General features: G+C 41.1%; 1 protein-coding gene across 1 annotated transcript in view; it reads right to left on the minus strand.

Moving 5' to 3' along the window:
- Nucleotides 1-22,674, minus strand: part of KCNB2 (potassium voltage-gated channel subfamily B member 2) — a 460,227-nt gene that overhangs the window by 395,004 nt on the left and 42,549 nt on the right. The gene's annotated exons all lie outside the window — the stretch shown is intronic.

Here is a 22,674-nt window from a genome sequence, read left to right on the forward strand (position 1 = left end):
ACCCACTAATATGCTATTGGATGCCCTAAAGGACACAGATCAGTATCTGGCTATAGAAATCACTGCTTATGTGATTCACTGTATTTGAAGTTACCCAGAGCCTTCAATCGGAGAAGGCAACGGCACCCCACTCCAGTACTCTTGCCTGGAAAATCCCATGGATGGAGGAGCCTGGTAGGCTGCAGTCCATGGGGTCGCAAAGAGTCGGACACAACTGAGCGACTTCACCTTCACTTTTCACTTTCATGAATTGGAGAAGGAAATGGCAACCCACTCCAGTATTCTTGCCTGGAGAATCCCAGGGACAGGGGAGCCTGGTGGGCTGCCATCTATGGAGTCGCACAGAGTCGGACACGACTGAAGTGACTTAGCAGCAGCAGCATTGGGAAAGTAGACTTAGGAAGTACTATGGTTAGAAGGGATAGTCAAAGATGTTAATTGCAAAGAGCTTACTGAACAAAAGGTGCTTCCAAGCAAAAAGGGCAAAAAGATATTTAAAAGTTGAAAGAAAGTTTCATTTTTACCCTTCCCAAGATGTGATGCATATTTAAAAAGGCTTTCCTCTTCCTTTGCTGTATTTGTCCTTTGTCAAATATCATACTTTAAGTCAAAACCAAAGGTTTTAGCTACCATAATAAATAATAATAAAATAAAGAGCAGGGTTATGGACATGGTATGCTCAGCTGTGACTTTTAACTTTTGTTTTTGTTTTCACTTCAGTATACAGGTAGTTACAAATACATATCCTGTACACAGCCTGAGAAATAAAAGGAAGACAAAACCTCAGGGTTTTTTTCTCAGTCCTTACACTCAAAGGAAATGGAAATGTGCCATTTCTAGGACTTGGGAGAATGCATTTACCTTGTGTTCGTAGCATACAGTTCACTTTCATTAAGCATTTTTAAAAAATAAAATGTTAGTGTTACCTCTTGCAAACTGAAAGAAAAATCTTACAAGGTATCAAAGGGCTCATTTGACCCAAATAAACCTCAGGTGTCACCTTATTCCAGTCCTTGCTACACTAAAGTCAAAGCTCATTATGCAGTGGTAGAAACATATTCTGAAAGGGTTCATATTTCACGGACCATGTGGTGTATCTGTCATAGGACAGGCTGGTTACCATGGTGAAAAGTGAGCTTTTCTTTTAAAAGAAGTAACTTTGCCCTTTTGCTCACTGGTATTAGCTTCATTCTGGTTCCAATGTTCTTTTAGAGATGAGAAAAAAAAGATGAAAGCAGCAGGAAATGAGGAATAAGGGGAATCATCTCAGGAAGACATCTCCATTCTTGTATTGCTTTTGGACTTAGCGAAACTCAAACAAATTACAAAGCAGATAAAGGGGGTATACATATTTTACTTGTACCACATGGTACTTAAAAAGGAGATAATTCTGAAGTGATTAAATTACCTATGGTTAAAATGGCTATAAAATTTTGAAGAATATAATGAATGACTCTGGGTGCTTATGGCTCCAAATGGAATTTAATTCAGGGATCCTGAATTCTCTCACTCGCAACACCTCTTCTGCAAAACATCATTTTCTGTGGCCTCATTTACTATATTGCAATGGAATTCATACATAATGTAACTAACCTACCTGCACACTCATTCTCTAAACAATTTATAAGAACAAAACTGTAATATAAAAGAGATAAAAGGAAACTAATTTATATTAAATAATTTGTGTTTCCATAATTATGACCAACCTAGATAGCATATTGAAAAGCAGAGACATTACTTTGCCAACAAAGGTCCATCTAGTCAAAGCTATGGGTTTTCCAGTGGTCATGTATGGATGTGAGAGTTGGATTGTGAAGAAAACTGAGCACCGAAGAATTGATGCTTTTGAACTGTGGTGTTGGAGAAGATTCTTGAGAATCCCTTGGACTGCAAGGAGATCCAACCAGTCCATTCTAAAGGAGATCAGCCCTGGGATTTCTTTGGAAGGAATGATGCTAAAGCTGAAACTCCAGTACTTTGGCCACCTCATTCGAAGAGTTGACTCATTGGAAAAGACTCTGATGCTGGGAGGGATTGTGGGCAGGAGAAGAAGGGGATGACAGAGGATGAGATGGCTGGATGGCATCACTGACTCGATGGATGTGAGTCTGAGTGAACTCTGGGAGTTGGTGATGGACAGGAAGGCCTGGCATGCTACAATTCATGGGGTCACAAAGAGTTGGACACGACTGAGCGACTGAACTGAACTGAACTGAATATAAATGTTCAAGCAAGACAACTGGAATGAAACAGTAGCACACCTGCACTGAGTTGTATGGTCACCATGAATGTAGTGTCTGTAAGTAGGCCTAGTTAGCAACTCAAATACTATGAGCAGTGTTATTACCAATGATGAGATCTGCAGAGATGGTGAACATCTCCTGTAAAATTCAGAGCAAGAGAAAGAGCACAATCATCTTTAGATTTACACTTCAGTTGTGTTCCCCCAAAATTCACTGTTTATTGAAACTGGGATTAAAAATATGTCAACAGTTAGGTTCTATGTTCAGGTAATTAGATATGCTTTCCAACTCAATCATTTCTTCCTTATGAGGGACAGTTGGGTGCCTGGCAGAGGGCTGAGGATTCAGTCCTTACATACTAAGTGTCAACAGTGTCACGTCCTGAACACACGTTATCTCTGTAGGTAAAGGTGTCACCACCACCCCCACCAATGAGAACCACTGTTCTAACTTACATGTTAAACTGAAAGGAAAGTACTACATTGAAAAGTTAAATATACATATTTTAGAAATTTCTCCACACCACAAACTTTTTTAAAGTTTAGATATAATTGACATATTAACATTATCTTCAGGGTGTACAGCATAATAATTGGATTTCACTGGTGCCTCAACCGGAATTTGTCTGCAATTCAGGAGACCGGGACAGGAGACCTGGGTTTGATCCCTGGGTTGGAAAGATCCACTGGAGAAGGGAATGGCAACCCACTTCAGTATTCTCACCTGGAGAATTCCATGGACAGAGGAGCCTGGCGGGCTACAGTCCATGGAGTCACAAACAGTCAGACACAACTGAGCAACTGAGCACTTACTAACCTCACTTACAAACCAACAGTGACCATCAAGTGTGAGGATTATACAGAGTGCCACGAGAAATTTAAGATGAAAAACCCTTACTTTCAGTGGTGATATAATCCAACTTTGTTAAAAGACAGAATAAAGACATTATAACATTGACATCATAAACAAAATAAATATTTTGTTTTGTAATTTATAAAAATTACCTTTACTAGGGCTTCCCTGGTAGCTCAGATGGTAAAAAAATCTGCCTGCAATGCAGGAGACCCTGGTTCAACCCCTGGGTTGGGAAGATCCCCTAGAGAAGGGAATGGCAACCCATTCCAGCATTCTTGCCTAGACAATTCCATGGACAGAGCAGCCTGGTGGGCTACAGTCCATGGGGTTGCTAAGAGTTGGGCACAACTGAGCGACATCACTTTCACTTTTCACTTTCATGCATTGGAGAAGGAAATGGCAACCCACTCCAGTATTCTTGCCTGGAGAATCCCAGGGACAGAGAAGCCTGGTGGGCTGCCATCTCTGGGGTCACACAGAGTCGGACACGACTGAAGTGACTTAGCAGCAGCAGCAGCAGTAGCCTTTAAGCAGAGTCAAGGAACCTTGAGTTCCTCCTCAAGTGCTATAGATATTCTGATCCATATCTTTTGAGCTACCTTGTAGATACCAAAACCCCAACTATGACATCAGCTGTTCTATCTTACACAATTCTGAGAGCTGAACTCAAGGAAATGGGAACAACTGACCTTGGAACTGAAGAGTAGCTGTACTAAAAACAGTCAAGATGATGCCGATCAGACCAGTGCATGACCAATTTCAAGATGACTGTCAGACCTGAGTGTGCTGGGGTCTACACATAGCCCTGCAAATTTCACTGTGCACCCCTGATATTCCCCTTTAAAAGTTCTCACCCCCTGATCAGTAAGGGGGGAATTGGTTCTTTGGGACATGAGTCCACCTTCTCCCTAGGACTGCTGGCTTCCTGGTAAAGCTATCTTTCCTTTTACCCAATACTTGTCTCTCAGTATTGGATTCTTGAGCAATAAGCAGTCAAAACGTTGACTCAAAGCAAACAGATACTTGCTGAGACAAAAATGACAAATAAACCTTCCAAGTGGATCAAAGTGGTTTATTTGCCATCATCCATGCCATACAGTCTGGGGATATAGCATGCCATACTCATACATTCAAGGGGTCACCTAACGCTGTTGCATTTCATAATAAACTGTGGGTGCTGGCTCTGGTTGCCTGCTCAGTTTAGCTGGACCACCTTTCCAGCATTTAGTACAATCTCCTTGTTGCTATGCTTTCTTCGTTTCCCCACACTGCTCCTTACTAGAGCAGTGTGCACACTGAGTCAGTTCACACAATTAGACTATAGGTTCAGGGTCCAGCTTGGTCACTTATTAGCTATGTGACTTGGGGCATGCTTCTTAATTTGTCTGTGCCTCTGTTCCCTTACTTATTAAAATGGTAAGAAAAATACACCAATCTCTTAGGCTTGTTGTGAAGACAAAGTGACTCAATCCATTCAGAGGTTAGAATAGTGCCTAGGGGAGAATAAGAGCTCATTATAGTGTTGGCTATTGTCATTGGTCTCAGGGTTCAAGTTAAAATGTGAATGATATTCAAGCGGCTCTTTTAAAGTGAAGAATCTCAAAGAGTCTCAGAAACCTCAGGCTGGAAGAAAACTTACAAATTTAAAATCATAAACTCTAAAGTGTGTTGTTAAGAAAATTTATGAGAAAGATAGAACGTTCAGGTTTGAAAGGACCATGTTTCATGGCACCAGTTCTGTTCTAATTCAACAACCAGGAAAATGGTTTTTCAGTAAATGTGTTCCACCAAAACAGTGCACATGGAGCAGAACATTAACTGTTTTCTTCAAATGGATGGCTGTTTGAACCCATTCTCTTTCTGGTTTTAAATGAATCATAATCTGAGATATTTTACAGCAAAACATTAAAATTCCCTAAAATTCAGTGAAGCATTAAAAGTCCCTAAAATTATTAAAAAGAGTAAATTATTATGCTTTGCAGAAAACCTAGTAGTGATAGTGACAAAATTGAGCTATATTTATTTTCAGGTATCTGTCATGTAAGGCAACAGCTCCCAACCTTTTGGCACCAGGGACCGATTTCATGGAAGACAAATTTTCCATGGACTGGGAATGGGGGGTGGTTTCGGGATTATTCAAATGCATTACATGTATTGTGCACTTTATTTCCATTATTATTACATCAGCTCCACCTCAGATCATTAGGCATTAGATTCTAGAGGTTGGGGACCCCTGTTGTAAGGGATACCATGAACACAACTAAAAGAAATACTTGCAAAAAAAATAATAATAAATGAATCATGTGAATAAAGTCAAGTCTGGCTCATATATAGATGTTCGATACAAAGTAATCTTTAGCCTTATTCTCCTCACATAGTCAAGGTGTTGTAACAATTCTAACAAATACAAAGTAACTTTAAAACAAAGTTTCACTCTATTTTGGAGTTTACATTTTCCATATTTCTACTAAATGCTACAAAAGTATATATAGAGGTAGTACATTTCTTTTTTCCTTCCTTCTTTCCCAAAGCCACCATTCAAGAATACCTATCATGTTCTTATCACTAAAGTAGGAGCTGGAAACAATAAACTAAAAGGTTTACTCCTTGTCTTCAAAAAGTTCTCACTCTTGAGGCAAACAGGCTGGGACACACGGATTGGCATTTGGTGTGAAAAATGAGGTGAATCTAGCAAGCATGGTGCTAGAACCGGGCTGATGAGCTGGCTTCCAGGTTACAAAGTCAAGATTTGCTATTTCTTTGTTGTCCAGTGTGTACACACTGTGCAAATTCAGGGGGGTGGGGGTGGGGTGGGGGGAGAGAACTATTTCTTCATGACTATCATGCACTATTGAACTTTGTCAAATGGAGAATTTAAGATTTCGTCTTTGCTTTCAACAGGTCATATCTGAATAAAGAACTCAAGGATGCTAACCTTAGGACTGAGGGCACCTGGAAATTTGAGAGGACAATATATGTAAACTATCCTTAGAGTCTCTGGCATTGGGTCAATCCTAAAGGAAATCAACCCTAATATTCACTGAAAGGACTGATGCTGAAGATGAAGCTCCAATAGTTTGGCCACCTGATGCGAACAGCCAACTCACTGGAAAAGACCCTAATGCTGGGAAAGACTGAGGGCAGGAGGAGAAGGGGATGACAGAGGATGAGATGGTTGTATATGGCATCACCAACTCGATGGACGTGAGTTTGAGCAAGCTCTTGGAGTTGGTGATGGACAGGGAAGCCTGGTGTGCTGCATTCCATGGGGTTGCAGAGTCAGACACAATTTAGCGACTAAATAACAGTAATCCTTAGAGTATAAAGATGGTACTTCGTCATGAATAGAAAATTAAATACATGTTCTCTGGATGGTATCTTAGTCCTAGGAATCCAGGATGCTTTTCATAAACATATTATGATCAGATTGTTGACTGTAGTTTTCTTTCTTTATTCAAGGATTATTTACACTGTCTTGATAGCACAGGTGATGGAGTCACTCAAAGCAGAACTGGAAGCTTGGAAATGCCCTGGTTTTGTTTCTTAACATCTCTCAGCTTTAGTTTTTTATCCTCAAAAGTAGGTATAAGAGCACCAAACTCACAGGATTGTGTGGCTGAAATCAGATAACACGGAAAGTATCATAGTGGACAATTAATGCTTGTCTCTTTCCTTGCTACCCATCTTTCTGCATGACCATGTCATCAGGTTCCTCACTTTGCTTAGTTCTTCCTACAAAGATTTTTTTTTTTTTAACTACGTGCAGAAATTACGGGACACTCAACAGATTTGTTTTTAAAATATCAATCAATGTATTTTATTGTCTTTTTGAAGATCTAGTTAAATTACCTCAGCGGAAAAGGCAATGGCACCCCACTCCAGTACTCTTGCCTGGAAAATCCCATGGACGGAGGAGCCTGGTGGGCTGCAGTCCATGGGGTTGCTAAGAGTTGGACATGACTGAGCGACTTCACTTTCAGTTTTCACTTTCATGCATTGGAGAAGGAAATGGCAACCCACTCCAGTGTTCTTGCCTGGAGAATCCCAGGGACGGGGGAGCCTGGTGGGCTGCCATCTATGGAGTCGCACAGAGTCGGACACGACTGAAGTGACTTAGCAGCAGTAGCAGCAAATTACCTCAGAGCTTCTGTATAAAAAGAGAACCCTAATATAGGTGCCACCTGGAACTCCCATCTTTAATCACTATAAAACAAAAACAAAAACAGCTACAAATGGAAACTACAATTGTCATTTCTCAGAGATAGTCTTTCAAAGTCTAACAGGACCACAGAAACGGGTTCTGCTTTTGTAAAACAGTCTGATGTACTTCCAAGCAGTTAATTTTGTAAAAACTTTTTCTTCTGCAGTAAGGAGGCAGGGATGCGAATGTTAGAGTTCATTCTGCTAAGCCTGAGGCATCAGGCAGTGTGGACATTTCTCATGCTCCACATGGAGAAACATCAGTATGTCACTTTTCAGGAATGCTGGAGGGTTAATAAAAGTCTACTCAGAGTGAGAGAGAACATAAGAATTAGCAATTAATTTTTGAAGAGATCTGACTAGATAGAAATGCCATACCCTTTAAAATGTTTCAGACTACTGCCTTTTCAAACTGTTGGTTTGAAAATATAGATTTGAAAAATATCAAATGACAAATTCAAACAAATGTCCCTGCCGTTATTTGGCAGAAATAAGGTATTTTCCAAACCTGCTCAGAAAAACCCAGTAGACATCTGTTATAAGAAATCATATTCTTTCATAATTGTTAATATAGAAAATTTACTTTCTTCCAGTTCTTCACCATTGATGTCATTTGCATTTAAATAAATCATTCAAAAACTAGGGATTTACTGGGCTTCCCTGGTGGCTCAGAAGGTAAAGCGTCTGCCTGCAATGCGGGAGACCTGGGTTTGATACCTGGGTTGGGAAGATCCCCTGGAGAAGTAAATGGCAATCCACTCCAGCACTCTTGCCTGGAAAATCCAATGGATGGAGGAGGCTGATAGGCTACAGTCCATGGGGTCACAAAGAGTCGGACACAACCGAGCGACTTCACTTTCACTTTCACGGATCATACACTTAATGCTTTGAAACTGGAACACTAATTTGAGTATTAGAGAGAGAAAGAAATATGGACGAGAACTTTCAACTCTCACACAGCTTAAGATCTCCCTCAGAATATGAACACACATCCACAGATAACTCATTTAAGAAAAAAATAGAGAACTCCCCTGTGGTCCAGTGGTTAAGAATGTAGGAGACAGGGGCTCGATCCCTGGTCAAGGAATTAAGATCCCACAAGACTTGGAGCAGCTTCCCTCATTGTGCAGATGGTAAAGAACACACCTGCAATGCAGGAGACCTTGAGTTCGATCCCTGGATGGGGAAGATCCCCTGGAGAAGAGAATGGTTACCCACTCCAGTATTCTCACCTGGAAAATTCCATGAAAAATGTAGCCTGGCAGGCTAAGCCCATGGGGTCACAGAGAGTCTGATACACACACACACACACACACACACACACATGCCATGGAGTAACCAAGTCAGTGTGCCTCAGCTACCGCACCTTTACACCACAACTAGAGAGTACGTGCTTGGCAATGAAAGATTCTGTGTAACTCAACGAAGATCCTGAGTGCAGCAATTAAGACGCAACACAGCCAAATAAATAAATAAGTATACAAAAACCCAGATAACTCAATGCATGGAGATCTCTTAAAAGAAAACTTTATTGATTGAAATATGATGAGCAATTCCTAGGGAATTAGTTGCAACTTTTCTCCCTATTGCGAGAGAATTGTCTAAAGAGCTTGAAGGCATCTTTTGCCTACACTCTGTTACTGATGATAACAATCACAACAGATCCCCTTATTGAGTGCTCACTGTTCACCAGGTAGTCTGCAAAGCCATGTGACATGTCTTACATCAGTTAATCCCCAGTAAGACCTGTGAGCCAGGACTGTGACCCCCTCATGTTCCAGATGAGGAACATTCAAGGCATGAGGCGCCCCCATGCACGAAGCCAACCAGTCCTCCAGCCCAGAGCCACAACTTGCAAGGTGACATTCCAGAGGCCCCTCATTACCACACGCTCCTTCTAATAACCTAGATCAGGGGTGCTCACCAAATTGGGCACCAGGAAAGGGGCAAAGGCTTTTGTATGTTCAACAGCTCCAAACTGAAGGTCTTGATGGTCATTTTTGTCAACAGCAAGTAACCACAAAGCAAACACCATTGTGTGCTCTGGGACTTGAGATGCTCTAAAGGTACGTAGGTGCATGCACGCTCAGTTGGGTCTGACTCTTTGCAACCCCATGGACTCCTCTGTCATGGTACCTGCCAGGCTCCTCTTTCCCAGGCAAGAATACAGCATTGGCTTTCCCAGGCAAGAATACTGGAGCAGGTTGCCATTTCCTCCTCCAGGGGACCTTCCCAACCCAGGGATCAAACTCGTGTATCTTATGTCTCTTGCATTGTCAGGAGGGTTCGTTACCACTAGGGCCACCTGGGAAGCCCTACAAGTAACAAAATGCCCATGAACTGCTTATTGCTTGCCTATATTTATTCTGTGTTTTAAGATTAGTAAGAGTATAACTATGTTCGTTCAGAGTTTGAGAGATTCTTTACAACGGCACCAGCTAACCATGCCTTTTTCATTAACCTGCCCAGTTAACAAAGATCACACAGATATTTGCTACGGCTTTCCCTAGAGACAGCCCATGCTCTTCAGGAGGTGGAGAGTGGCTTATAAGATTGTCAGTAGGTGGATCCTCATATGATAGTCTCAATCTGATCTAAATTAGATACATAAATAGATAGATATTGATATTTATACAGACATTTTTACTTCTTATAAGTCATTACTATTTATAATTGTTGAAATATTTAAATATATATTTATGTACAGAAATATCAATATACATTATACTTGTTTATGGTAAAGCTAAGATAGGGGGAAAAAGCGTCTTCCATTTTGTTTGTTGTTCAGTCTCTCAGTTGTGTCTGACTGCGACCCCATGGACTGCAGCACGCCAGGCTTCCCTGACCTTCACCATCTCCTGGGGTTTGCTCAGACTCACGTGCATTGAGTCAATGATTCTATCCAACCATCTCATTTGAATCAAATTATCTCTGGGGGGCTGAAATGGGAGAAGGCCCTCAGGGATGTCAGCTCTGCGCCTCATTCCAGGCACTGAAGACAAATAAGGCCCAGGGTATTTCCTTGACTTTGGACTTCTCTGCTTTTGTGGAGGTTCTCCCCTGGTGGTTCAGACAGTAAGGAATTTGTCAGCAGTGCAGGAGATCCAGGTTTGATCCCTGGGTGGGGAAGATATTCTGGAGAAGGGAGTGGCAATCTACTCCTGTTTTCTTGACTGGAGAATTCCATGGACAGAGAAGCCTGGTGGGCTACAGTCTATGGGGTCGCAAAGAGTTGGACACAGCTGAGTGAATAACACTTTCACTTTCAAGTTTATTTGTGTCTGGATTTTTTTTCTTTTAATCTGTATTTGTCTATCTTCTCTGATCACTTAAAAAAAAAAAAAAACCTTCCTTAGATGTCCCTTAAAAAGGTATATGGATTCCTCTGTGCCTGCTTTTATTTTTTTCCCAAATGTTTCTTTTTTTAAAAGATTTCTTTTGGTGTGGATCATTTTTAAAGTCTTTATTTAATTTGTTACAATATTATTTCTGCTGTTTATGTTCTGGTTTTTTGACTGTGAGGTAGGCAGGATCTTAGCTCCCTGACCAAGGATTGAAACCACATCCCCTGCATCTGAAGGCAAAGTATTAACCACTGGATTGCCAGGGAAGTCCCAAAAGTTTTCCTTTTTTCAGGTATCACCAAACAAGTTAATTACTTAGAAGGAAGACTGAGGACACACCTACCTTTACTAGCATCCTTAGATTGGTTTATGCATGAAAGAAATTGCTTTTTTCCCTGAAATATTCTATTAACTGTTGAACCCTAAATTTTGACAATTTTTCTCCATAAAATAGAAGGTGGCTAGGACAAGCTTCCCTGGTGGTTCAGTGGTAAAGAATCCACCTGCCAATGTAAGAGATGCAGGTTCAATCCCTGGGTTGGGAAGATCCCTTGGAGAAGGAAATGGCAACCTACTCCAGTATTCTTGCTTAGGAAATCCCTTGGACAGAGGAGCCAAAAGAGTCAGACCTAACTTAATGAATAACAACAACAAAAAAGGACAAGGTACCCATAAACCCCAATATTAAGATAAAAGACACAGAATGTAAGTATTGTAGATGCTATTTTGTTGAATTAATAATATACTCCTTCACCCTATAACAGTTTGTCATCGAATATGACTCACTGTCTCTCCAGAATTATTACAAGAGTCTCCAGCTTCATCTTTCCCCCTTGCTAAAGTCCATTTTAGTACAGGAGCTAGAGTGGGCCTGTGATGCTGTGAGTCATATCACCATGGCTTGGAACTTGTCCCTGGTTCCCCTTCTCCCTCAGGGACAAGCCAAAAGTTGTAGGATGAGCTGACAAAGCCCTCCAACATCTGGATGCCTTTTCTGTCTCTAACTCCAACTCCTCCAAGGCTCCACCAGGCTCCCCACACTGCAGCCTTCTTGCAGCCGACTAGGTTTCTCAATCTTGGCACTACTGACAATTGGGTAGATGGTTCTTTGTCAAGGGAGCTCTTTTGTGCATGGTAGGATACTCAGTAACATCAGGCTTCCTGGTGGCTCAGACTAAAGAATCTGCCTGCAATGCAAAAGACCAGGGTCTGATCCCTAGGTCAGGAAGATCCCCTGGAGAAGAAAATGGCTATCCATTCCAGTATTCTTGCCTGGAGAATTCCATGGACAGAGGAGCCTGGTGGACTATAGTCCATGGGATTGCAAAGAGTCAGACATAACTGAGCGACTAACACTTTCAGCAGCATCCCCATCCCCCTGTCCCCACCAGATGAGAGGAGCTGCTGCTGCTAAGTCGCTTCAGTCATGTCCAACTCTGTGCGACCCCATAGACTGCAGCCCACCAGGCTCTGCCATCCCTGGGATTCTCCAGGCAAGAACACTGGAGTGGGTTGACATTTCCTTCTCCAATGCATGAAAGGAGAACCCCTTCCCTAATGTGGAAAACCAGGAAAACCTCCTGACAGTACCAAACATTCCCTGAAGGACAAAATCACCCCAGACTGAGGATTGCTGCTGCTAGTATTGCTTCCACCGCTGACTGGAACCCCCTCCCCCAACATCCACAGGCACACTTCATTCCTTCAGAACTTTGCTCAAAAATAACCATTTCAGTGAAGCCTTCCCTAGAAACCTGACTTTAAATGAAACCACCAGGCCTGAGTCATTGCTTAACCTGGCTCAGTCGTGTCTGACTTTCTTGTGACTACATGGACTGTAGCCCACCAGGCTTTTCTGTCCACGGGATTCTCCAGGCAAGAATACTGGAATGGGTTGCCATTTCTTCTTCTAGGGGATCTTTCCGACCCATGGATCAAACCCACATTTCCTACACTGCAGGAAGATTCTTTACCACTGAGCCAGCATGGAAACCCATTTCTTGCTTTCTTGCATTATTTCTCCCCATGTCATTGATCACTTTTTATGGTTATACTGTTATTTGTTTATTTTGTTTATGATCCATCCCCTCACTCAAGAGTGTAAATTTCATGGTGGAGTCAGCGTGTGTCTGTTCTGTTAGAGGTTGGCTCCCAGCACTTAGAACAGAGCTTGGTGTTGCTCTGGAAATACTTGTTTAATAAAATTACAGTCATCAGAAGAAATGACCATACACACCTCCTCTCTTTCCTACCTGCAAAATCCAGATTTTACATAATTTTGTTTTTTTATGTGTTTTCCTATTTGTTTTTAACATTAAGAATGCTCAAAGCCTGTGACTCTCCTCCACCAACTATAATAAGCATTTGTGTCATGGTTATTTTATATGCTAATCACTCCAGTTTCTTCTATTTTTCTACTCATAGTTCCCTTTTTTTTTTTTTTCTTTTATCTGTCTACCATCTATCTAGTCTATCTATTTTATCTTTGGGACTTCCTTGGTGGCTCAGTCAGTAAAGAATCCACTTGCCATGCAGGAGACCACATGCAGTACAGGAGACTAGGGTTTGATCCTTGGGTTGGGAAGATTCCCTGGAGAAGGAAATGGCAACTCACTCCAGTATTGTTTCCTAGAGAATCCCATGGACAGAGGAGCCTGGTGGGCTATAGTCCATCAGGTCACAAAAGAGTCAGACATGACTTAGTGACTAAACCACAACCAGGATAATATCTGTTCTATCTTCCTATTTAGTCTATCTTCCCATCTAGCTAAGGGATCAATTGATCTATCTACCTACAATCCATTCAGTCATTTGCTATCCTGTTACATTATTATAGCTCTGTAAGATATACTGAATAACTTAGGGGAAATGAGATGTGGTAATAAATGTCCTTAATCAAGAAGGTGATTTTTAAAGCGGTAATCTCAATTTTTAAATCAGATATTTTGATTTTGAAAGAATTTTTATTATTTTATTTTAAATGTGCACATTAATAAACTAATGCTCTGCCAAAGGCCTGTCTCAATCTTAAACTCAGAAAATGGCACTCCTCTGAAAAAGAGCAATTAAAAACCATTTATTTTCCCAAAAACAAAAAAAACATTTATTTTCCATAAGTACATGTGTTTTTCTAACCTCCCCCAAGTCATTATGGCATTTCTAAAAAAACTGGGGAGTTTTTGAGTTTCAGAATATCAATAACCTCAAATATGCAGATGACATCACCCTTATGGCAGAAAGTGAAGAGGAACTCAAAAGCCTCTTGATGAAAGTGAAAGTGGAGAGTGAAAAAGTTGGCTTAAAGCTCAACATTCAGAAAATGAAGATCATGGCATCCGGTCCCATCACTTCATGGGAAATAGATGGGGAAACAGTTGAAACAGTGTCAGACTTTATTTATTTGGGCTCCAAAGTCACTACAGATGGTGACTGCAGCCATGAAATTAAAAGACGCTTACTCCTTGGAAGGAAAGTTATGACTAACCTAGATAGCATATTCAAAAGCAGAGACATTACTTTGCCAACAAAGGTCTGTCTAGTCAAGGCTATGGTTTTTCCTGTGGTCATGTATGGATGTGAGAGTTGGACTGTGAAGAAGGCTGAACGCCGAAGAATTGGTGCTTTTGAACTGTGGTGTTGGAGAAGACTCTTGAGAGTCCCTTGGACTGCAAGGAGATCCAACCAGTCCATTCTGAAGGAGATCAGCCCTGGGATTTCTTTGGAAGGAATGATGCTAAAGCTGAAACTCCAGTACTTTGGCCACCTGATGCGAAGAGTTGACTCATTGGAAAAGACTCTGATGCTGGGAGGGATCAGGGGCAAGAGGAGAAGGGGCCGACAGAGGATGAGATGGCTGGATGGCATCACTGACTCAATGGACGTGAGTCTGAGTGAATTCCGGGAGTTGGTGATGGACAGGGAGGTCTGGTGTGCTGCGATTCATGGGGTCGCAAAGAGTCGGACACGACTGAATGACTGATTGATCTGATGGAAAATTTGATGGCTGAGTCTACATTTATTTTGAGTCCAATTCTTCCTGAGCCAAATAATTATTTGCAATCAAATACATTACTGTTAATGCATCATAATGACAGGCCTTTAGGAGGTCAATGATCTGTGTGCAATGTCATACCCTACCAACAGATACTCAGATAAGAAATAGCAGCCAGTGAGCCCAACCGGAAAACACAGAGTGGTAGTCTGATCATTTCCCTCTCTCATAGCAGAGTCGCTGTCTGGGAACAAGAATAGAGCTATTTTTAGCCACTCAACTTTCAGGCAATTATATTAATATTGGTGATTAACACGAAGGCAACCATCAGGGGAAGAGCAGTGAACACAAAGGCTACGCTGTAATCAAACTTCAGAATGGTCAGTGTATTCTTTTTATTTTCATCATTTCCATAATAGGACCCATTTCCTCAACATAGACCTTTTAAGATTTAAATTTTAATTTGTATTCCAGGTTCCATTTATCTCACATATCACTATTTGGATAAATCAATAAACATTAATTTAATTAGCTGCTTTTCAAGGGTTTGGTTTTAAAATTGAGATGAAAACAATTCCATCTACACGGATGTTGTATTCATAGTCTAATGAATTATTTGAAGTGCAACAGAAGAATACCCAATGTTTATGTAAAAACAATTCCTCCTGGTGATAGCTCAAGATGAATTCTTGTAATAATGGTAATAATAATGATAACTCTCAGATGTAATATGTTCTATTTTCATGGACCAGGGATTCAGCTAACTAGTTCATTTAATCTTCACAGTAACTGTATTAGGTACAGATTGGTATCATTTTCACTGTCCTTCTGGGAAGCTGAGCTGTGGCAAAGTCACCAAGTTGGCTAAGTGGCTGGGTCAGCGCTCCATCCCAAGGTCATCTTACTTCTCAGCCTGTGCTTCTCACCCCTGGGTCATCTCACCTACCCAGCAGCTTCCCACCAGCCACTGATAGGTACAGGCCCAAATGCTACCCACCTGTGACCTTCTGTGGGGCTGTGGCCCCTCAGGTGGGTACTCAAGCCAGAGCAGTACACGGCCCTCCCTCACCCCTCCAACCCAGTTCCTCCTCCTGACAGCTTCCCTAATGTCCCATGCATGCATCAGGCACCTTAATCCCTTTCTTTCTGCCTTTATTTATACTTTCTCCCTCTTCTCCAAGTATCTTTCTGTCCTTCCTACTTAATCCTCTCTCATTTACAAAGCTTTCCCCACCTGTTAAAAAAGGACACGATTCGATCCTTTCTCTGAAATGCTAAATGCCATACAAAATGAAAGTTGACTCAAATTTATGGGAATTAAGAACATGCTCTGATCATTTTCTATCGTTTCTCTCCCTGAAAATTGCATGATCTCTTCAAATATGCCTTTTCCTCTGGGCAGTGCACAAATAAATAATGGCAGAACTGGAAACATACTTTAACTTGACAGTTTCCTTTTACAGGGGAATTGCAAGAATTAAATTATAATATGATGGGAGGGGAGTTTGGAGGAGAATGGATACATGTATATTATGGCTGAAGCCTTTTTCGGTTCACCAGAAACTATCACAACATTGTTTGTTAATTGGCTATGCCTCAATACAAGATAAAAAGTTTTTAAAAAACTCAAAAACTGAAATGTGATAAAGTCAAAGGATATAACAAATGAAAATAAATTTACTCTTAGCAGTTATCTCATTAAAATTCCTAGAAGACATATATAAGGCTTAAAGTTTTCTGATATACAAAGTAACTCTTCAAACAATTATTTTATGAATTATTAAACTGAAACACATCAAAATTAATTCATAAAAGCAATAGGAATTTTAAAAAATCTTAAAAAATCAAATTATGAAATTCCATCAGTACAGTGACATATCAGAATAATATTTGAACATATCTGATGACCAAGGGGCATGTTGATAGCAAACAGTTTTGAGACAAAAAAAGAACACAATTTCTATTAAAAAAAAAAAAAAAACCCAAGCTAGAAGTTTCCAGGAAATAACTTTTTGGGTTACAAATAAAAGGAAGTTCTTCCTTAAGGTGATATCACTATGATTCTTTTAGCTTTTGTAGTAAAAACAAAGATTCTCGATCTCCCTGTTCACATTATGCCATTAAGAATTTATTCTTTCAGACTCTCTTAATATTCCTTCCAAAGGACATCATATTGGAGATGTGTGCTGTGGCGTGCTAAGTCGCTTCAGTTGTGTCCAACTCTTCGTGATTCCATACACTATAGCCCTCCAGGCTCCATTATCCAAGGGATTCTCCATGCAAGAATACTGGAGTGGGTTTCCGTGCCCTTCTCCAGGGGATCTGCCTTAACTCAAATCTTGAAATTATCCACATTTGTGACTTTCTTGAGTAGTGGGATAACACGGCTTGGGCCCAAGGTCCTCCAAAGGGTGGATGATTGAACGTAAGGAAAGAACCTATCCATCTTCTAGAGGGCACGAAAGGACCACCCATCCCCTGGGGTACAGATCAAGCCCTCCTCCCCTGGTTCACACACAGGCTGCCTTTTACCTATGATATGAGTTCCCAGAACCTGCAGTTCAGATGAAATGAGCGATCTCAGCAAAAGCAAGCCTTTGAAAGCTTGCCTTTCAGCAACACCTGATGCCTTTCTTTGCATAAACTCGGTGGCATACAGAACAGCCTGCATGCTACTCTAGATGGAGAATTTACACAAAGTAAAAATGGGAAACCCACATCTGTGGCTCTCAAAAACATAAAGCCATCTAAAATGGGTGAGATACTCAGCCTCCTTGAACTGCCTAAAACAAACTGAGCATTATTCAGGTCTCATCACTGGGCTGAGATAATCCACCTCTATCTATATTGGTTAATCTTCATAGAGAAACAGAAATACAATGAAACACTGGTCTTGTCACCATGTCTGCCCTCCACTGTCATTTGCAGGCAGGTACTGAGTGGCCACTGTGTTAGGTGTCAGGAGCTGAAGACAAAGCTTGGAGTTTGATCCCTCAAGTGTGACAACCTAGCTGAAGATGTGACAAGGCTCAGATAGAATCTCTAGATTACCAGTATAAAGAAAGAGTGAGGAGAAAACAGGAGGGAGAATCAGGTGGACATCATAGGAGAAGGTCATCTGAGCAGAGAAACAAGGAAGGAAAGAGATAGGGCAGAGGGCATTCCAGGTCAGGCAAGCAGTGGCGGCCACAGGAGTATGCCAGGTGTGTGCAGGTGTGGCTCTCGCCGGTGTACTCAGTGCAAATAAGTAACAAAGGTTTTCCTTTTGGATCGATGGACTGCTTGTTGAGTGCAGTAGACACCTGTCTAGACCAGTGCCCTGGCTTCAGGGAGGGTTGATGGTCTGGAATAATCAGAGTCCAGTGTATGAGGAGTGGTAAGGCATATGGCTGGATAGAAGGTTGGATAGGATGAAGCTTAAACGCAAAGCTAGGGAGTTTGAACTAGGCTGCAGGAAATGGGAAATCACTGAGGTTCAGAGTTCAGAAGTGACCCAATCAGTGGCACATATTTTAAAGGTAATTCTATTGGTTACATGGAGAATAGGCAAGAAGTAGTGAGGGAAATGACGTGAGAAAGTCAAGTCAGTGACACGGCCACCATCCAAGTACGAGACAATCAAGGCCTTGACCAGGCCAGTGGATCCAGCTATCTCAATGGAGTTAAAAAAAAAAAAAGATAAATAAAAATGAAAAATTAAATGAAATTAAAAAAAGAAAAAGAATAGGATAAGTAAAGGCAAAAGAGCTTGCAATAGGGGCAAAGTAGACATTTAGTGGAAAAAGGAAGGCTCCATGGTTGCGATCAGAGTTCAAGAGGTGGGAAAATGGTTGTCATTAGAGAAGAAGATTTGAAAGATAATTTCCTTCCTGTGCTAAGTTGCTCAAGATGAGGAATATTAAAGCTGGAACTGAATGACAGGTAGTCGTCCCCAGTGACACCCAAGGGGTACAGTAAGAAGATGATTTTTAGCCACAAACCAAAGTCTTCGATGACTCTTCAGCTGGGACAGGAACACTGGACGATGATGAGAAAGCACTGATAAACACAGCTGGACAGGAAGCGCCATGGGAAAGTCAGGCTTCCAACAGAACAGATACAAATCCCAACGCGCAACTTAGCGAGGGGCAATACTCACGGATTTGATATTTCTGAGTTGCAGCCCTCTTAACTGTATAACGGGATTGTTTCTTTCATGACATTGATATAAGGTAGCGGTAGGCAAATTATGGCCCACGAGCCAGATCCAGGCTGCTGTCAAGGTTTATTGGATCCCAGATAGGCCCATTTCTTTATGTGGGTCTGGCTCCTTTCACACTAGGAAGATCTAAGTAGCACTGACAGAGACCATCAGAGGCCTCCTAAGCTGAAAACATTTACTACCTGGCCCTCGACAGAAAACATTTGCCGACCTCTGTTGTAAGGTCAACGTGAAACATCTCCCAATTCTATGTACGGCACACAGCAGACACCCAATATAAATTCTTTCCCTCCTGCCCTTTCAGGAAGGTCATCCTAATTACTGAAGGGACAAGAAAACGTGGCCTTCACATCATGACTCTGGACTTCAGGGAACAAGGTTTGTTTTTTACCAGGTTGTGAAGGAGGAGCTATTGTTAGAATAAAAAACAACTGGCTCAGGATAAGAGACAGAGTGAAAGTGTAGCAAGAACTCTGGTGATATTAGGAAGTGATAGCTAGATCTCACAGAAGACTTTGAAAACAAAAGTTGGTACAGCCTTGAAAAAGCATCTGTGACTGTGCGTGTGCTCAGTTGCTTCAGTCTGTCTGACTTTTTGTGACCTTGTGGACCATCTGTCCATGGGATTCTCCCATCCAGCAAGAATACTGGAGTGGGTTGCCGTGCCCTCCTTCAGAGGATCTTCCAAACCCAGGGATCGAACCTGCATCTCTTATGTCCCCTGCATTGGCAGGTGAGTTCTTTTATCACCGGTGCCACCTGGAAAACCCATCTGTGACTGTATCAGGTATCAATTAACCACAGTCTCTTTCCCCAGAGTTAAATTTCTGTTTAAAACAGAGGCTTCATTTCATGGGCAGAGCTCATGGATTAAGAGAGGGAACCAGGTGGGTGAAGAATCAGTTTCTCTCAAACAAAGAGGAAAAGTACTATTAATATTTTGACATTGCTTTTAAAGAGTTTAAAAGAAAAAAATATCTACCTACTCTCAGGCTCTGATGCTTAGGATGAAGAAACATAGATGCCTGTTTATAAATTAAAGACAGAGACTCCCCTAGTGGACCAGTGGCTAAGTCTCTGAATTCCCAATGCAGGGGGCCCAGGTTCAATTCCCAGTCAGAGAACTAGATACCACATGCTGCAACTAAGAGTTCCCATGCTGCAACTAAGATCTGGCACAACCAAACAAATAAAATTAAATATTAAAAAAACTGTAAATTCCAGACAAAAATGAAGTCTGGATTTTTTCAGGATGCTCTCCCGTCTCTCATCTGGACTCTTCACTGTATTCAATTTCGCTGACATCTGGTAGCTGTCATCTCATGAAAAGATTGAGAGCCAGGCTAAAGACAAATGTGAAATCCATATGGAGTCAAATTAAATGGAAATCAATAGCTGTTCAAGAAAGTGTCACCCATCCAGATGGCTAATAAACACATGAAAAAAGGCTCAATATTGCTTATTATTAGAGAAATGCAAATCAAAACTACAATGAGGTATCACCTCACACTGGTCAGAACGGCCATCATTAAAAAAATCTACAAACAACAATGCTGGAGAGTGTGGAGTAAAGGGAATCCTCTTGCACTGTTGGTGGGAATGTACATTGATACAGCCACTATGGAAAACAGTATGGAGATTTATTTAAAAACAAGGAACAAAACTACCATATGACCTAGCAATCCCAATACTGGGTGCATACCCAGAGAAAACCATTATTGAGAAATACACATGTATTCCAATGTCCATTGCAGTGCTATTTAAAGTAGTCAGGACATGGAAGCAACCTAGATGTCCATTGACGGATGAGTGGATAAGGAAACTGTGGTACATATATACTATGGAATACTACTTAACCATAAAAATGAACAAATTTGAGTCCGTTCTATGAGGTGGATGAACCTAGAGCCTGTTATACAAAGTGAAGTAAGTCAGAAAGAGAAAAACAAATATCGTATATTAATACATATAAATGGAATCTAGAAAAATGATACTGATGAACGTATTTGCAGGGCAGGAATAGAGACTCAGACAGAAAACAGATGTGTGGGCACAGCAGAGGAAGGAGTGTGAACGAACTGAGAGAGTAGCATTGAAATATATACATCACCATGTGTGAAACAGATAGTTAACAGGAGTTGCTATGCAGCACAGGGAACTCAGTTTGGTGCTCTGTGAAGACCTAGAGGGGTAGGATGAGGTGCGAGGGACGTTCAAGAGAGGGGGGATATGTGTGTACCTATGGCTAATTCATGTTGATGTATGAAGGGAAACAATACAACATTATAAAGCAATTATCCTCCAATTAAAAAAAGAAAGTGCCGCCCAAACAGGCCTTGATGAGGAAGACTCTGGAGGGAACCTGCAGGGCTGTGTGTGGAGCAAGCAGGGGAACAGGGTTTCTTTTGTATTCCCGTGGAAGCGCTGACCCAGGTGAATGAGCTAAGAAGCAGGTATGTAAGCAAAGAGGACAAGCAGAAGGTGAGCCTCCTCAGACAGACAGGAAATAAGAGCTGAAAGGAAGCAATAAAGACATTGCTTCCTTTGAGTTGAGCTGCAGTGAGAAAGGCATTTGGATATTTTTCAAAGTGCCCATTGGTGGCAACCTGGCACCTTGGAGAACCTTTTCTTAACTAAAATTACACTGTGAGGCCACAGCATCACAGCTAGGTCAGAATGTCTGATAAAACAGCACAGACTATCAGCTGATCTTCAGACTCAGTTTCAGATGTATGCCTCAAAGGGCAATGGGGTAGAAAAGTTCATCAGCACTTTGGCATTCGCCGGATAACTTAACAAACACAGGCACCTACAGAACACAAAGCAATTTTTTCCGTTGTAACATTTTTTTTCCAATAGATAAGCATACCCAATATAATGTTATTAATCAAATAAGCCTATCAAATGGTTTGCTCTCCTTTAAGCTACTTCATGTATAATCTACATACAAAACTTTGGGGGAAAAAAAGTGTAGGTGATTAGCACTTTGTAAACACGCCATGCAATTTAAAATATTTATAATGGCTCATGAGCAAGACTTTGAAAAATAAATACCAGTGCTTAAAACAGATCTTTGCTTTGAATTTTAATATTACTCATAATTCAATTACTTTACTTATATAATATAGTAATTTTCACACCTGCAGAACTCATTTACGAAATGTAATAAAATGTACTAGCTTTTGTACATAGCAAATATATAAGCATAAATTCATGTTCTCCTAGATTCTAGCCTACCATTTTATATTCCTTTCATTGCATATGTAGTTCATTGCATCTGTAGTATAGCAAATTATCACCTTTTTAAAAACAAGATTTCTTACCAGTATTTTTCTGCCTCTAAACTAAAAACTGCACTGAAATAGAACCCGATGCTTACCTTAAGGATATTATACAGGGTCTCTGCTAGTTTTCCACTGTATTAATGAAATACATCTAATTTATCACAGTACAAATCTGCTGCTATACTTCATAGACAGTGGTGTGATTTACTTTCCAATTCAACCAAATTCTGGCTGAAACAGCGTGTTTGGACACCAATGTATAAGTTAGATTGTTGTTTAGTTGCTAAGTCATGACTGACTCTTTGCAACCGCACGAACTATAGCCCGCCAGGCTCCTCTGTCCATGGGATTTCCCAGGCAAGAACACTGGAGGGGGTAGCCATTTCCTTCTCCAGGAGACCTTCCTGACCCAGGGATAGAACTTATCTCCTGTATGGCAGATGGGTTCTTTACCACTGAGCCATCAGAGAAACCCACAAGTTAGATAGTCCTATACAAAATGTTGCCAAAAACTTAGAGGTAACTCCAAGATGCAAACTAAAATACGAATTAAAAA

This window comes from Bos grunniens, chromosome 14 (assembly GCF_055505025.1).
Source record: "Bos grunniens cultivar Pamir isolate PY7600 chromosome 14, Bosgru_T2T1.0, whole genome shotgun sequence".
NCBI classification, from domain to species: domain Eukaryota; kingdom Metazoa; phylum Chordata; class Mammalia; order Artiodactyla; family Bovidae; genus Bos; species Bos grunniens.